The sequence below is a fragment of the Mobula birostris genome, chromosome 5 (genome assembly GCF_030028105.1).
Source record: "Mobula birostris isolate sMobBir1 chromosome 5, sMobBir1.hap1, whole genome shotgun sequence".
Lineage (NCBI taxonomy): Eukaryota > Metazoa > Chordata > Chondrichthyes > Myliobatiformes > Myliobatidae > Mobula > Mobula birostris.
The window spans coordinates 175,171,154-175,189,345 of NC_092374.1; the positions used below are offsets into that span (position 1 = coordinate 175,171,154).

The 18,192-nt window shown below is 51.4% G+C and overlaps 1 pseudogene; it reads right to left on the reverse strand.

The window, feature by feature from the left end:
- Window positions 1–12,715: 12,715 nt before the first annotated feature.
- Window positions 12,716–12,850, reverse strand: LOC140198535 (U2 spliceosomal RNA; annotated as a pseudogene).
- Window positions 12,851–18,192: the final 5,342 nt, after the last annotated feature.

The following is an 18,192-nucleotide window of genomic DNA, read 5'->3' on the forward strand; positions in this document are numbered from 1 at the left end:
GCTGTGTGAGGAAAGACAGCAAACGATGCACTGAGTACGACATTTGGCTCTATTTATAAAATATATTCCTGTTCTGACTGAGCCGCGACGGTCCTCTGAAGAGAATTCTAAAGTCTCACCCACGCTCTAGTTTATTTTAGACTAGAATAGCATTAGATTAAGACTGGTCTCCTGCTTCTAGACTCCTTAGCCTGCAATCTGCCTTGACCCTTCTGAGAATATTGTAGATAACACTACTTATTCTTTCAAATTCTGGAAATTTTCAGAGCAGTAGGTCAGTACTTCTATTTTCTCTGTCATTTCCAAACCCCATTTCCAGAAAAGTTGGGATATTTTCCAAAATGCAATCAAAACAAAAATCTGTGATATGTTAATTCACGTGAACCTTTATTTAACTGACAAAAGTACAAAGAAAAGATTTTCAATGGTTTTACTGACCAACTTAATTGTATTTTGTAAACATACACAAATTTGGAATTTGATGGTTGCAACACACTCAACAAAAGTTGGATAGTGGAATGGCTGTCAGACAGGAAGCAGTGAGTGGGAATAAAGGGATCCTTTTCTGGTTGGCTGCCAGTGACTAGTGGTGTTCCTCAGGGGTCAGTATTGGGACCGCTACTTTTCACATTGTTCGTCAATGATTTAGATAATTGAATTGATGGCCTTGTGGCAAAGTTTGTGGATGATGCAAAGATAGGTGGAGGAGTAGGTAGTGCTGAGGAAGCAATGTGATTGTAACAGGACTTGGATACATTGGAAGAATGGGTAAAAAGTGTCAGATGGAATTGTTTTGGGAAATGTATGATACATTTTGGTAGGAAGAACTAGTGCAGGCTATTATCTAAATAGGGAGAAGGTTCAAATGTCAGAGGTGCTGAGGTGTCACGGTAAATTGACCTGATGCAAGAACAATACCACAAATACACTAACGCACAATTCTTTGTCAAACTTTTACTCTTTATTCACAGTATGCTATGGTGGAAGTTACAGACTGATCTCCCAAAGAGCCAGTCTGGACACTGCCCCTGAATTACACAATTCTCCACAATTTATAACATTGATCAGGTAGCAGGAAATCTTACGATTACAAGTTTAGACAATATTAGAATCATTTTAATCACATGCTAAGATGCAATTAGATGTAAAATGATCATTAGTTAGTCAGTTATAATTATTTTAAGCCAAAGCTAGCCCGTCAGTTCCTCATTCGGACAGCTTCCCCTTTTCTCTAGAACATTCTAACCCCTACACTATTCTTCCCATATTTAGCTACACCTTGAGATGCTTCTGCATGATCAGATAGTTCCTTATTTGAACCTTTGCCTATCTTTAGACAATAATGACTAGTACGTCACCCGTTGCTGGGTAAAGCTTCTTTCTGACTTGTCCAAAACAGTAAGCTAAGGTGCCCACAAAATAATGAATGAGCCACACCTACCCCAGAAGGGATGAGGATTAGATTATGAAGACACTCAGTCCTCGCTGATTGTCATTTAGAAATGCACGCATTGAGAAATGATACAATGTTCCTCCAGAGTGATATCACAAAAAAAAGGACAAACCAAAGACTAACACTGACAAGACCACATAATTATAACATATAGTTACAGCTGTGCAAAGCAATACTGTAATTTGATAAAGAGCAGACTATGGGCATGGTAAAAAAAAAAGTCTCAAGGTTCTGATCGACTCCTGATAGTCCCCGGTAGCAGGCGGCAAAAGGGAGAAACTCTCCCTGCCATAAACCTCCAGGCGCTGACAACTGCTGATGCATTGGAAGCACCCAACCACAGCTGACTCTGAGTCCATCCGAAAACTTTGAGCCTCTGACCAGCCCCTCCCACATTGAGCACCATCTCGGCCGAGCGCTTTGACCCCACCCCGGATGCTGAGCAACAAGCAAAGCAGAGGACTCGGGGCCTTCTCCTCCGGAGATTCTGGATCACACAGTAATAGTGGCAGCAGAGAAGGCATTTCAGAAGTTTCTCCAGATGTTCCTCTGCTCTCGCGCCCATCTCTATCAAATCAGGATTGTGCACAGCACCCTACTTGACAGATAACAGACATCACCACCGGAGTGGCTGCTGTGAGTTGTGTCGCACCACCATCTTCTCCTCCTCAATTGTGAGACATGGATCGAAAACACGTCGCAGTTGTTAGGGGAGTGGCCAGGCTCGGATGAGGAAAAGAGACAGCGATTAGTGGGAAGTTTGTGGGGAGTGGCGGCTGGTGTCGTCCAGGGACTGAAAGCTGAACAGCCCTCGGCTTCCCTGGCGGAGTATCTGGAAGCTTTGGAGGGTGCGTTTGGATTGACAGGAGGTTCCTGGGAGCTTTTAGCGGAGTTTCACAACATGGGGCAGGGTAGAGGGGAAAACCTCTCAGAATACATTTTTCGGCTGGAGAGAATGCTTACTGGGTTGCTGCGCCGAGGGGTAGTGAGGGTGGACGAAGTGGCGAAGTTGATGATGAATCAGATATCTAGGGGTTCCTTGGGGAGGATCAGGTGGCTTGGAGTCTCCGGCAGTCCTACAAAAGGAGCCCCCCTCCATCATTCAGTCAGCTGATTAGAGAGGTGTGGGAGGATCAGAGCGCCTTGGGCCAGAAAGAGGACCCTGGCCACGGGGAACGATCCTCAGCAGTACAGGAGGTGGTGGCTGGGTTGAGAACCGAGCGACCCAAGGGGTCCCAGGTAGGTAGGGACCCTCCTGCATGAGTGGGTTGATAAGGAGAGCACTCGCTTCAGGGGCGGACCGCGCAGAGGGCTGGGAGTGGCGGGCGTCCCGGGAGGAGAGGGGTGGCAGGTAGTGTGTGCTATAACTGTGGGAAAGGGGCATTTCTGGCAGGAATGTGAGCGGCAGGAGGTGTGCTACAGCTGTGGGGGAGAGGGACCCTTCCGGAGGGATTGTGAGAGACAAGATACCCCGCGGAGGGCAAGCCCCTGGGCGATTAAGAAGGGAGAGGTGTCAGGAAACTTAGGAGAGACTCAGTAAGGGAACGGACTGGAGTCTCTGGAGGAACACGTTGCCCAAAATCTGCCATGGGACCCCTGCAAGCCCAAGCCCTTATTCCAGATGGATTAGTGGGACCCCGCTCCAGCGTGTCCCTACGGATAGAGGGAATCTTTGCAAGGGCCATTTTTGACACCGGGTTGCAGGTTACCTTATTGTACCAGTCGTTCTACAACAAATATCTAAAGCATCTGCCAGTAACCCTGTTTAATGCCCTGGAGATCTGGGGTATAAGTGATGGTGATTACCCGTACGATGGGTACCTGTCAGTGAGATTGGAATTCTGAGGGCAGTGTGGGAGTGTCTGAAGCCTTTGAGATGTTGGTGTTGGTTTGTCCGGATCCAATGGAAACAGGTGGCACTGCCCTTCTGGTGGGGACTAACTCCCCTCTTGTGCAATGGCTCCTGGGAGCCTGTAAGGAGAAGGTGGGGGAGAACATTCTGGAGACCCTCGCGGTCACCCAGTGTTTCGAGCAGTGTTCGCAGAAGCGGGTGGCCACAGGGCTGGATCCTGAGTTCAAACGAGGGACGGTAAGGTATACTCAGGCGAGGCCTAAAGTGATACGGCCAGGGGAGGTGGCACTAGTGTTGGGGACCCCCAGATTCCCCGGAGTACCAGCGGGCAAGGCCCTATTAGTGGATGCCCCGGAAGACCTTGAAGGGGAGTCCTGGTTCCCGGCTGGGGTACTGGTGATACCTGAATTGCAGAGGCCCTCAGTTCTACAGGCACGCCGGATAGGGGTGATGGTAAGGAATGTAACGGAGAGGGAGATCACCATTAAGCGCGGGATGCCCCTTGCACGCTTGTTCCTGGTGATGGTGATGTCTAGCGCCCCCATGAGGCCCACTGGAGGAAAACTATTGGAGAACAGGGGCCGGCTGACCGAGGAGGCCTTTAATTTTGAGGACTCCCCTGTGCTGCCGAAGTGTAAGAGAAGGCTGGTGGAGAAGATGCTGAAGTTAGGGGATGTCTTTTCTCAGGGCAAGTTTGATGTGGGTTGTTCCAAGAGCACTCGTCACACTATCCGAGTGACAAATGACACCCCGTTTAGAGAAAGGTCGCAGCGGCTGGCCCCGGCTGATATGGAAGATGGGCGGCAGCACTTGCGCCAGTTGAAGGATGTGGGGATTATCGCGGAGCCCCTATGCATCCCCTATAGTAGTGGCTAGGAAGAAAAATGGGAAAGTACGCATGTGTGTGGACTACAGGACCCTGAACTGGTGCACTGTCCCTGACCAGTATACGGACCTGAGGGTTGAAGATGCATTGGCCTGTTTGAGTGGTGCCCAGTGGTTTAGTGTATTGGATTTGCGGAGCGGGTATTACAGATTCCGATGAGTGGGGCCCATAAAGAGAAGACGGCCTTCATCTGCCCCCTGGGATTCTTTCAGTTCGAACAAATGTCCCAAGGTGTATCAGGGGGTCCCAGCCACCTTCCAGAGGGTCATGGAGAGGACAGTGGAGGATATGAACCTGCTTGAGGTGTTGCTGTGTCTGGAAGACTTGATAGTGTTTGGATCTACTTTGGAAGAACATGAGGAGTGGCTATTGAAGGTGTTAAGCCGGCTGAAGGAGGAAGGGTTGAAACTTTCCTTGGACAAATGCCAGTTTTTCAAGATGTCTGTTGGCTATGTCGGACACATAATCTCGTCAGATGGAGTGGCTACCGATCCGGCTAAGATGGATGCAGTGACCACCTGGCCGAGACCCCAGACTGTGAGCGCCCTGTGCTCGTTTTTGGGGTTCTATGGGTATTATCAGCAATTTGTGAAAGGATACGCTAAAGTGAGTACCCCATTGAACCAGCTTTTGTGTGGCTATTTCCCCCTTTGGGGAAGAAAAGGAAGGGAGACCGAGGGCAGGAGGCAGGAGGATATCTGAACCTGTCGGACCCCTTTGGACCGAGGTGGGATGCTCAGTGTGAGGAGGTGTTCCATTCGCTGAAAAGGGCGCTGACACAGGCCCCGGTGTTGGCTTTTGCTGACCCCCAGAAGCCGTTATGTGCTACACACTGATGTCAGCCGAGAGGGACTGGGGGCTGTCCTGTACCAGGAATAGGGCAACGGGTTGAGGCCAGTGGCATTTGTCAGCAGGAGTTTGTCACCTCCTGAGAGAAACTATCCCACTCACAAGTTGGAATTTCTGGCACTGAAATGGGTGGTGGTGGACAAGTTGAGTGACTATCTGTACGGGGCCAAGTTTGAGATGAGGACTGACAACAATCCCCTCACTTATATTCTGACCTCGGTGAAACTGGACGCTACTGGGCATTGGTGGTTGGCGGCCTTGTCTGCCTATGAGTTCAGCCTGAAATACCGGCCGGGGAGTCGGAACATCGATGTAGATGCTCTATCTCGTCGGGCGCATGAGGGATCGGGCACGGACGAGGAGTGGGAGAGCGTCCCTGCCCCAGGAGTGAAGGCCATGTGTCAATTTGCAAGCGACACTAAAGCCGGGGACCCGATGGGGCAGAATCGGGCAGTGGATCAATTGGGGGTTGCTGATGACACACTACCCACTGTTTACTGTAATTTGACTGCTCTGAAGGACAAGCAGTTACTGGAGTTGAGCCCCAAGGAAGTGGAGGCGGCTCAGCGAGATGACCTGGGCATTGGCACTATCTGATATGCGGCTAAAAAGTGGGATATGGCTCAGGTGGAGAAGACAACACGCCTCAGTGCCCTTACTACTGAAGAAGTCGCCTCGGTTGAAGTTGAAGAACCATATCTTATACTGGGTCACGTCGTCCCCGGACCACCCCCGGCGTTGCCTGCTGAGAAGTATTGGAAGACTGTGCTGAATTCACTACATGATTCCGGGCATTTGGGGGTGGAAAAGACATATGGATTACTCAAGGACCGGTTTTACTAGCCCCGGATGAGGGGGGAGGTTGAAGAATAGTGTAAGACATACAGTCGCTGCATCTGGAGGAAGACCTTGCCTGCGCAGGCAGCTCCTCTGTCCCACTTGCAGAGTGCGGGACCCATGGACCTGGTGCGTATGGATTTCCTGTCTATTGAGCCAGGCACCAGCAACACCGCGAATGTCTTGGTCCTCACGGATCACTACACTAGATATGCGCAGGTGTTTCCCACAAAGGACCAGAAAGCGACTACAGTGGTGAAGGTGTTATGGGAGAGGCATTTTGTTCATTATGGCGCCCCCCAGACGGATCCATAGTGATCAGGGACGGGACTTACAAGAGCAGGCTTATCCACTGGATATGCTTGGGGTTGAGAAATCCAGGACCACACCCTACCACCCGCAGGGTGATCCTCAGCCCGATAGGTTTAACCAGACCCTGTTGGACATGCTCGGGACTCTGGAGATCAGTCAGAAGAGTAAGTGGAGTCAGCACATCACCCATTTGGTTCACTGTCACAATTGTACCCGGAATGATGCTACGGGATACTTGCCTTATTATCTGATGTTCAGGTGGGAAGCAAGGTTGCCCATTAGCCTTTGTTTTGGGACTGAAGCGGGTGAATTACCTTTGAAGCCCTATCTGAAGTATGTGTCCGATATGAGGAGGGAGTGGAAAAGGGCGTACGGGTTGGCTGAGGCAGCAGCCACCAAACAGAATCAAGGGCATAAGAGGAGGTATGATCAGAAAGTGAAGTTCGCCCAACTTGTGCTGGGAGACCGGGTTCTCATACGGAATTTAGGACTACCTGGTAAGCACAAGTTGGCAGATCACTGGGCAGCCACCCGCTGTGTGGTAGAGAGTCAGATGCCGAATCTCCCTGTTTACTGAGTGAGACCTGAGGGCGGGCAGGGGCCTGTCAAGGTACTCCATCGGAACCACCTGTTGCCTCTGGGTCAAGAGGTGAAGGTAGACCCAGAGCCCGAATGGGAGTTTACGCTTAGTACGAGGACTGCGGAGGCGCGGGGCGAGGGTAGAGCCCACCGTGAAAGAGACGGGGCTGGGCCTCGCCCTGGACAGGTATACTGATTTGGAAGACGATGATTCGGATGTGTGATACCTGCTTCCATTTGTTAATTCCCTGGTACTGGAAGAAGAGGCTCCTCACCCTCTTCCCCCCCCCCCCCCCCACTGAGTTAGGTGAGAGGAGGGAGAGTGTTGGGGGGCAGCCTGGGATACAGCCGGCCTTGGAGGGAGAGAGGGTAGAACCAAAACCCAAGACAGGGGTCCCAGGGAGGGAGTGGGCGAGGGTTCGACAGGTAGACCTGGAGTGTCTCAGTCGTGTCTGAGCTGGAAGGGTTGCCAGAGGTACGGAGGTCTCAGAAGTAGGAACCCCCCCCCCCCCCCCGGGAGAACAGGGCGTGATCTCTACTGCCCTGGGAAGTTTTTTTTTATTTCAAAATATACTTTATTCAAAAATTAATATATACAATAAACCATTCAATAACTTTTCATCCTTTACATACGTTTCCATTATACTCAGTAAAATATCCGTGTTTATAGCCACCCACGTGGCACTCCAGTAGTTCAGCTTAGCATCTCATTGTTGAGGGGTATAGTCCTCGCCCACCGACCCCTCCCACTCCCACGGGTGGAGAAAACCTATACTGTGGTCCTTCCCCACCGGGCCCTTGCGGTGGCCGGTGGCTTGCAGCACAGTTTTTTTTTTTTTTTTTTTTTTTTTTTTTATTTCAAAATATACTTTATTCAAAAATAAATATATACAATAAACCATTCAATAACTTTTCATCCTTTACATACATTTCCATTATACTCAGTAAAATACCCGTGTTTATAGCCACCCATGTGGCACTCCAGTAGTTCAGCTTAGCATCTCATTGTTGAGGGGTATACTCCCCGCCCACCGACCCCTCCCACTCCCACGGGTGGAGAAACCTATACTGTGGTCCTTCCCCACCGGGCCCTTGCGGTGGCTGCACCAAGTTTCAGTGCGTCCCTCAGCACGTACTCCTGCAGCCGAGAGTGTGCCAGTCGGCAGCATTCTCCCACGGACATCTCCATGTGCTGGTAGATCACCAAGTTTCGGGCTGACCAAAGAGCGTCTTTCACCGAGTTGATGATCTGCCAGCAGCACCGGATGTTGGTCTCCGTGTGCGTCCCCGGGAACAGCCCGTAGATCAGAGAGTCCTCTGTCACGCAGCTGCTGGGGATGAAACGTGACACTAGCCCGTCCATCCTCCTCCACACCCTCTTTGCGAACTGGCAGTGTGCAAAGAGGTGGGTCACAGACTCCTCCTCACTGCAGTCCTCCCGTGGGCAGTGGGGTGCGGAGATGACGTTCCGGGCGTACAGGAGGGCTCTGACTGGGAGGGCCCCTCTCACCGCCAGCCAGGCGAGGTCTTGGTGCCTGTTGGTGAGATCTGGCGATGAGGCATTTTGCCAGATGAACTGGACAGTCTGCTCAGGGAACCACCCCACTGTGTCCATCACGTCCTTCTCCTGCAGTGCCTGCAGGACACTTCGTGCCGACCACTGCCTGATGGCCTTGTGGTCAAAGGCGTTCTCCTGGAAGAACTTTGCTACGTGGGATAGGTATGCCGGCAACGACCAGCTGACTGGGGCGTTGCGCGGGAGTGGGGCCAGACCCATCCTTCGCAGCCAGGGCGACAAGTAGAACCTGGGCACATAGTGGTACTTGGTGCCCACATACCTGGGCTCTACACACAACCTGATGCAGCCACATACGAAGCTGGCCATCAGGGTGAGGGCGACATTGGGGACGTTCTTGCCCCCGTTGTCCAGGGACTTGTGCATGGCGGTCCGTCTCACCCGCTCCATCTTGGATCCCCAGACGAATCTGAAGACAGCCCGGGTGATTTCCGAGCTGTAGGAGCGGGGGACGGGCCAGACCTGCGCCAAGTACAGCAGCCCTGAGAGCACCTCACACCTGATGACCAGGTTCTTGCCCGTTATCGACAGGGAGCGCCCTCCCCACAGTCCCAGTTTCTGTTTCACCTTGGCAGTCCGCTCCTGCCAGTTCTTGTTGCACGCCTCAGCCCCTCCGAACCAGATCCCCAACACCTTCACGTGGTCAGACCTGATGGTGAAGGGGACGCTGGATCGGTCGGGCCAGTTGCCAAAGAGCATGGCTTCGCTCTTCGTGCGGTTGACCCTGGCCCCCGACGCTAGCTCGAACTGTTCGCAGGTGCCAATCAACCTGCGAACTGACCTCGGATCAGAGCAGAAGACGGTGACGTCGTCCATGTACAGGGAGGTTTTCACTTGGGTCCCTCCACTGCCTGGCAGCGTCACCCCTCTTATGCCCTCATCCCTCCTGATGGCTTCCACAAAGGGTTCTATGCAGCAAACAAACAAGACAGGGGAGAGGGGGCAGCCCTGCCTGACTCCAGACCTGATGGGGAAGCTGTCTGTTTCCCACCCGTTGACCTGGACTGCACTACGGATGTCTGTGTAGAGCAGTCTGATCCAATTCCGGATTCCCTCCCCAAATCCCATTTTGGAGAGCACGTCCGCCATGTACGTGTGCGATATCCTGTCGAAGGCTTTCTCCTGGTCCAAGCTGACCAGGCAGGCGTCCACCCCCCTGTCCTGCACGTAGGCGATGGTGTCCCTCAGCAGCGCGAGGCTGTCTGAGATCTTCCTGCCCGGTACAGCACAGGTTTGGTCCGGGTGGATCACCTGTCCCAGAGCAGACTTGACCCTGTTGGCGATAGCCTTGGACAGGATCTTGTAGTCCACATTCAGGAGAGAGATGGGTCTCCAATTCCTAATGTCCTCCCTTTCCCCCTTCTGCTTGTAGATGAGGGTGATGATGCCCTTCCTCATGGACTCAGACATACTGCCGGCCAGAAGCATAGCGTTGTACACTTCCAGCAGGTCTGGGCCCATCCAGTTCCACAGAGCCGAGTACAACTCGGCCGGTAAGCCGTCGCTTCCGGGAGTCTTACCCGACCCGAAGGAACGGATGGAGCCTGTCAGCTCGTCCAGGGTCAGTGGCCGATCCAGACTCTCCCGCTTGCCGTCGTCTAAGACCTGCGTGATAGACGACAGGAAGTTGCGGGAGGCTGTGGATTCTGTGGCCTTTTCCTCGTACAGACCGGCATAGAAGGACTTGCAGATCCTCAGTATGTCGGTCTGCGAGGACGCGACTGAGCCGTCCTCTTCCTTAAGGTTGTGGATCACAGAGCTCCCCCTGTGCACCTTTTGGAAGAAGAAGCGTGAGCACGTCTCGTCCTGCTCCACGGTTTGGACCCTTGATCGGAAGATGATCTTGGAGGATTCGGCGGCGAGGTGCTGGGCTTGCCGGCCCTTCACCTCTCGCAGTTCCTCCCTGACATCCACCCCCTTCGACTGCAGAAGGAGAAGTTGCTGCAACTCTGTCTGGAGTTTACGCAGTTCCCTCTGCTCCTGCCTTGCCTTCTGAATACCCTTGCGGATGAAGAACCTCTTAATGTTCTCCTTGGTGGCTTCCCACCAGTGAACCGGGGAATCAAAGAAGGCTTTCAAGGTTCTCCAACCTGTGTACTCCCTCTCTAGTTCCTCGATGTTCTCTGGGGTCAGCAGCTTTACGTTCAGCTTCCACGTCCCCCTGCCTGCCTTCTGGTCCTCCCGTAAGTGACAGGTGGCTCTCAGAAGGCAGTGGTCAGAGAAGAACACCGGCGTGACGTCGGTGGACCTGACCGTGAGGGACTCAGACAGGAAGAGGAAGTCGATCCGGGAGCGGGCTGAGCCGTCCGATCGTGTCCAGGTGGCTTGCGGCTGTGCTCCACCTGTGGGGGTGCCAAAGGCGTCGCGCAGCTTGGCTGTCTTCACTATTTCCCTCAGGAGTCTAGAGGTACTGTCTAGCCTGCCGTCGGCACTGCCGGGTCCTCCAGCCGCATCAATGGTGCAATTGAAGTCTCCGGCCAGAACGACCGGCTGGGTCGTCACCAGCAGCCGTGGGAGCTGCTCGAAGACGGCCAGCCGCTCGCTCCGCACGGGGGAGGCGTACATGTTGATCAGCCGGAGCGGAGTGCCCCGGTATTTGACGTCTGCTACCAGGAGGCGCCCCGCAACCACCTCTTTAACTTGGGTGATTGAGAAGTTGCCTCCCCGCAGCAGAATCCCCAGGCCGGAAGCGCGACAATCGTTGCCCCCCGACCACACCGACAAACCTTTTTTCCACCACCGTGACCACCTCCGGTAGTTACGGAGATGTGGTAGTCCACACTCCTGGAGGAAGGTCACATCGGCCTTTACAGTGTCCAGGTACTGGAGCGTGCTGACGCATCGCCCAGTACTCTTCAAACTTCGCACATTCAAGCACGCCAATTTAAGGTCTGCCATCGTTAAGTCTTTTATTTTGGCTGCTCTCCGTCCTCACTCTTGCCATCCTGAGCCTTCATCCCCACCGCCTTTGTGAAGTTTTCCACCTCCTGTGGGCTCAGGTACTGCTGGTAGTACTCCTCCGTGTGTGGCCGTTCTGGTTCTGGGTCTGGGCCCGGGGGGTTGCTGACTTCCTGGGCTGCTTCCCCTTCCGGCTGCTGGGTGCCAGCCGTGGCTCTGCTCCCGGATTCCCGGAGCTCTGTGCGTCTGCTGCTCTCCGCCTCCTGTACTTGGGGGGTGGCCAGCAGACTTTCTCCCCTCTCTCTCCTCCTCTCCACCTGTTCTGCCAGCCGCTTCTTCCGCCGGGGCTGCTGGCCTCCCCCAACTCCTTCCTCCTCTGAAGAGGACAGGGTACCAGGGGCTGCGTGGTTCCCTGCCCTTTTCTGGCGTTGCTCCGCCTTCTGTCGCTTGGCCGCCGCCTTTTGGGTCTTTTTTCGTTTCACGACCTTCCATTCGGTTTCCGCCTCCGCTCTCCCCTCCTCCATGGACTCCTGCTCGTCGTTTGCCTGGTCCTGGAGGGTCTGCAGTGGGGTGGCAGGTCTTGGGGTGCTTGCACCTTCCTCCCTGGTCTCGTCCTCCGTCCTGTCGGGTGCCTCATCTGCAGCGCTGGCGGGTACGTCCGCATCAGCCTGGGCCCTTTCAGGGCCAGCACCTCCCCTGGTCGCCTGTGCGTAGGTGCCCCCACGCTTCGGGCAGGCTCTGTACAGGTGGCCGGCCTGTCCGCAGAGGTTGCAGGCCTTGGCCTGCGTGCAGTCTTTGGTCAGGTGGCCTTCCATTTTACAGTTCTTGCACATCACCACCCTGCACTGGGCTGCGATGTGCCCTTCCTTGCCGCAGTTTCGGCACACCCTGGGTTGTCCCGCGTACACCATGTACCCTCGGTTCCCTCCGATGGCGAAGACGGAGGGGGGGTGGATGATGCCGCCGTTGGAATCCAACCTCAGCTTCACCTTCACCTGCCGTTTGCTGGTCCAGATTCCCAGCCCGTCCTTCACGTCTGCTGGTGTTCCTACGCTCTCCACATACCGAGCGAGGAACGTAAGGACGTCTACCACTGGCACGTGCGGGTTGAACATGTGCACCGTGATTGTCCTTTCCTGTTGCGTAGCCGTTGCAAAGAGGGGCTGTGCTTTCAGCAGCGACAGCGGCGCCTCTGTCCCCTTCAGCTGAAGCTGCTGGTACAGCTTCTGCCACCCTGCAGCCTGCCGGAAAGTGACGTCGAAGAAGCCTGCGAAGTCCTGGACGCAGTAGATGTCATCGGGCGTAAATCCGCAGCAATCCAGCAAGACCTTCCGGATGAAGGTCTCTCGGGTGAAGCCGGTGCCCCCGTTCCGGTCTCGCACTGTCAGCCTGACAGTGTTCTTGATACCCTGGCCTCGAGCTGATGTACTGCTCGCTGCTGCCATCTTCTAACTCACTGCTGTCGTCGCTGGTATGGGGTGTTAGATTGGAGGCCAATCAGCATTAGGATCCACCCCTGCGTCAGCGCGAACTCTCCTCCTCCTCCGCCTTCTGGTCTGATAAGATCAGATACTACACTTGATCTTAGCCAAAAGGCCGAGAAGCGATGCTTGCAGCACAGTTGCAAATGGCAAGTATGATGTAGGCATCACCGAGCTCCCAACTATCACCTTTCAGCCATGATTCCATGTTCTAGGATGCACATTGTATTGAGGATAGGCAGGAAGGTAGAGGGGGTGTTAGTTGAAAAATGAAATCAAATCATTGGAAAAGGGTGATATGCAGACAGAAGGTGTTGAATCACTGTGGATAGAACTAAAGAACTGTAAGGGTAAAAAGTCAATTATACACAGACCCAATACAGTAGTAAGGATGTGGCCTACAAATTATAATTGGAGATGAAAAGTGCATGCCAAAAGGGCAATGTTACATTGGCGGGTCGGGGGGTGGGGGGGGGGTGGTCTTCAATATGCAGGTAGATTGCAAAAATCAGGTTGGTGCTAGACTACAGGAGGAGAAATTCTAGAGTGCCTACAAGATGGCTTTTTAAAGCAGCTAGTGGTTGAGCCCACTAGAGCATCAGTTCTTGGGTGTTGTGCATTGACCCAGAATTGATTAGAGAGCTTAAGGTAAAAGAAACCTTGAGGTCAAGTGTTCATAATATTACTGAATTGACCCTGAAATTTGAAGTTAGTCAGATGTATCAGTATTACAGTGGAGTAAAAGGAATTGCAGATGCATGAGGAGTTAGCCAGAATTGGTTGGAAAAGAACACTGACAGGGATGATGGTAGAGCAGTAATGACTGGAATTTCTGGAAGCAATTCAGAAAGCACAGGATGTACTTCCCAAAGAGAAAGATTTTCTGAAGGAAAGTTGACACAACTGAGGTTAGCAAGAAAAGTCAAAGTCAATATAAAAGCCAAAGAGGGCATATAATAGGGCAAAACTTAGTGGAAAGTCAGGATTGGGAAGCTTTTTAGAAACTAATAGAAGGCAACAAAGTTATTAAGAAAGCAAAGATGGAAAATGAAAGTAAGTGAGCCAATAATGGAGGATACAAAGTTTCTTTTACATAGTGTAAAAGGTGAGTTTGGATATTGGACTGCTGGAAAATGATGCTTGAGGTAGTAATGGGACAACAAAATAGTGGCCAACTGAATAAGCATAGAAGACACTAGCAGTATGGTGTTCCAGGTGTCAGGTGTTGAAGTATGTGAAGTTAGCGTAGTAGAGAGAAGGTTCTTGGGGAAACTAAGGTCTGTATGTGAGTAAGTCACCTGGACCAGATGGTATGCACCCCTGAGATTCTGAAAGAGGTGGCTGAAGAGATTGTGGAGGCATTAGCAATGATCTTTGAAGAATCATTGGATTCTAGAGTGGTTCAGGGGACTAGAAAATTGCAAATGTCACTTTCCTCCAAGAAGGGAAAGAGGCAGGAGAAAGGAAACTAGTCTGACTTCGATGGTTGGGAAGATTTTGGAGTTGATTGTTAAGGATGAGGTCTGAAATTCTTTTGAAGTAACAAGCAGGATAGACAAAGGAGAATCGGTTGATGTTGTGTACTTGGATTTTCTGAAGTCCTTTGACAAGGTGCCATACATGAGGCTGCTTAATAAACTACAAGCCCATGGTATTACAGGAAAGATTCTAGCACAGATAATGCAGTGGCTGATTGGCAGGAGGCAGAGTGGGATTGAAGGGATTACAGAAGGATTTGGACAGATTAGGAGAATGGACAAAGAAATGGCAGGTGGAATAGTGTCGGGAAGTGTGTGGTCGTGCACTTTGGTTGAAGAAATGAAAGGGTTGACTATTTTCTAAGTGGAGAGGATACAAAAATACTGAGGTGCAAAGGGATGAGTTCTTGTGCAGGGTCCCCTAAAGGTTAACTTGCAGGTTGAGTCTGTGGTGAGGAAGGCAAATACAATGTTGGCATTCATTTCAAAAGGACTAGAATATAAATGCAAGGATGTAATGTTGAGAATTTATAAAGCACTGGTGAGGTCATGTCTTTACTGAGAAGGATGAGGGGTGACCTCATTGAAAGCTATGGAATGGTGAAAGGCCTTGAGTGGATATGGAGAAGATGTTTCCTCCGGTGGGTGGGTATAGGTCAGTCTCAGAATAGAGGGATGTCTTTCTGGAATGGATGAGGAACTTTAGCCAGAGTGGTGAATCTGTGGAATTCGTTGCCATAGGCAGCTGTGGAGGCCAAGTCTAAGGCAGAGCTTGACAAATTCTTGATTGGTCAGGGCATGAAAGGATATGGGGAGAAGGCAGGAGATTGGGGCAGAGTAAAATTAGATCAGCCATGATGAAATGTTAGCAGATTCAGTGGGCCAAATTACCTAATTCTGCTCCTATATTTTGGGGTCTTGGGCCAACCAGTACAATTTCAGGATAGTTTTGCTGGGAATTCTTTTCTCCAGAACTGGAGGTGGAGTAATTGACAAATAATCAAATGGTGATTGCCAGGAGGTCAAGCTATGAGAAGCCAAAGGTTAATAGGAGATGAAATGACTGGATTGGCAATGTTGAACATTGGAGTGGGTCTAAGTCCATTCCATCACTATCTCTGCAGCAGTTGGGAGTTGGTGTAAAATTAAGTTTCTGAACTTTGTTTATCCTGATGAGAGTGACTGGGAGTTCCCTGGGTATCAGTGTAAAGCATCAGGGTTACTGAAGTTGGAGCAACAGGCACTGAACTTTAACTATCAGTAAGTAAATGAGGATGAGGATCCACCTCCAATGGGATTCCACCACCAAGCACATCTTTCCCTCCCCCCCCCCCCATTTCTGCTTTCCGCAGGGATCACTCCCTACGCGACTCCCTTGTCCATTCGTTCCCCCATCCCTTCCCACTGAATCTCCCTCTTGGCACTTATCCTTGTAAGCCGAACAAGTACTACACCTGCCCTTACACTTCCTCTCACCACCATTCAGGGCCCCAGACAGTCCTTCCAGGTGAGGTAGCACTTCACCTGTGAGTCGGCTGGTGTGGTATACTGCGTCCGGTGCTCCCGATATGACCGTCTATATATTAGAAACATAGAAACTCCATATTGGTGAGACCCGACGCAGACTGGGAGACTGTTTTGCTGAACACCTACATTCTGTCTGCCAGAGAAAGCAGGATTTCCCAGTGGCCACACATTTTAATTCCATGTCCCATTCCCATTCTGATATCCATGGCCTCCACTACTGTCACGATGAAACCACACTCTGGTTGGAGGAACAATACCTTGTATTCTGTCTGGGGAGCCTCCAACCTGATGGCATGAACATTGATTTCTCTAGCTTAATGCCCTTCCTCCCCTTCTTACCTCATCCCTTATTATTCCCCCCTTTTTCTCTCCTTTTTCTCTCTGTCCCTCTCACAATAACTCCTTGCCTGATCTTCATCTTCCTCTGGGCTCCCCTCCCACTTTCTTTCTCCCTTGGCCTCCTGTCCCATGATCCTTCTATCTCTGTATCCCTTTTGCCAACCAACTTTCCAGCTCTTGGCTCCATCCCTCCCCTTCCTGTCTTCTCCTATCATTTTGGATCTCCCACTCCCTATCCCACTTTCAAATCTCTTACTATCTCTTCTTTCAGTTAGTCCTGACAAAGGGTCTCAGACCGAAACGTCGACGTTATGTCTTCCTATAGATGTTGCCTGGCCTGCTGCGTTCACCAGCATTTTGTGTGTGTTGGTTAAGTAAATGAGGAGCACACTCCCTACCAGACCAGTGCTGCACAAGGCCTGACTCTGTCACTGACCACATCTACTTTCTCTTTCAGCCATTCTGGATTCCAGCACTCATGGCCCACGTGAGTATCCCAAGGGAAGATTGTAGTCACCCCAGTGGTGTGGGAAGGAGTGTGGTACTTGGTGAATAAAGCTTGTTTGAAGGAAGTGCTAAGATCAAGTGAAGCATCTCATCTGCCTTATTTATAGCACTAGGGCCTTTCAGTCCATTGAGCTACTGCCAGCCCACGGCAATTCCATGACCTCACTTATTTTACTAATGCACTCTCTCCCATGTCCATTTTCCCCTCTTCCCCAAAATCCTCTAAGCTACAGCAGCCAGTCAACCCACACTGACCTGCACAGTGTTGGGGTTTATGGCGGTCATGCATCTGAGTTGCGCTTTTGTATTGCTGGACGTTGTGTGTACTGGCTGGTTACCTGACTTATTTATTGATTATTTATTTTATTTTTTGTTTTATAGCATTGAGTATGAGAGTTGTAAACTCATTTTTGCTGTATTGGTGCATGACAAATTGTACTAGGCAATGACAATAAAGATATTTCAATTTGGAAGGGAAGCAGAACACTAGGGGATGTTGGTGGTGGGGAGGGGAATAGATGTTAACCTATATGGTCACAGGGAGAATGCAAACTCCGGAGTGCTGGAGGTCAGGATTGAACCTGCCACTGGATTTGAGGCAGCAACACTAACTCCTGCCTGTGGAGCTCCCTGTAGAGTGGACATGTCATGTAACCAGTGGGGATGGGGCAGGGAGTATAAAGATAGCACTGTCACTAGGGACCCTGTGTGCAGTACAGAGGTCAATGTACCATTACAAGGGGAGCTTTGTAAAGGTGGGACGGTCCCTGCTCTTGTTTGGACAATGATATCTCTCCATCCTCTGTTCCAGGTCTGATGGGCCCACAAATCAGTTAACCCAGTCTCAAGCACAGTGCAGTTTCTACCCTCAGTGGTGGTTTGAACCTGCTGGCTGCCCCAGGACTTGACTCTGGTCCAGTGCTCTGTGTTGGCTTTGGAAGCAGTTCCCTCTACGCAACAATGTAAAGGTTCACTGAAAGCTCGACCCTGCTGAACACCCAGGTTGGAGGCTGAAACAACACCTTATGTTCCGTCTGGGTAGCCTCCAACCTGATGGCATGAACATTGACTTCTCAAACTTCCGCTAATGCCCCACCTCCCCCTCGTACCCCATCCATTATTTATTTATATACACACATTCTTTTTCTCTCTCTCCTTTTTCTCACTCTGTCCCTCTCACTATACCCCTTGCCCATCCTCTGGGTTTTCCCCCCTCCCCCAGTTCTTTCTCCCTAGGCCTCTTGTCCCATGATCCTCTCATATCCCTTTTGCCAATCACCTGTCCAGCTCTTGGTTCCATCCTTCCCCCTCCTGTCTTCTATCATTTCGGATCTCTCCCTCCCCCTCCCACTTTCAAATCTCTTACTAACTCTTCCTTCAGTTAGTCCTGACAAAGGGTCTCAGCCCCAAACGTCGACTGTACCTCTTCCTAGAGATGCTGCCTGGCCTGCTGCGTTCACCAGCATTTTTCATGTGTGTTGCTTGAAATTCCAGCATCTGCACATTTCCTCGTGTTGGCATTTTAATTCCTCAGTAAATGTTACCCACTGGGCAGTGGGTCTGCCATCCACAACTCTCCAAGTATTTGGGGTCCATTGTGAAGTTTGATCTGTCTCAT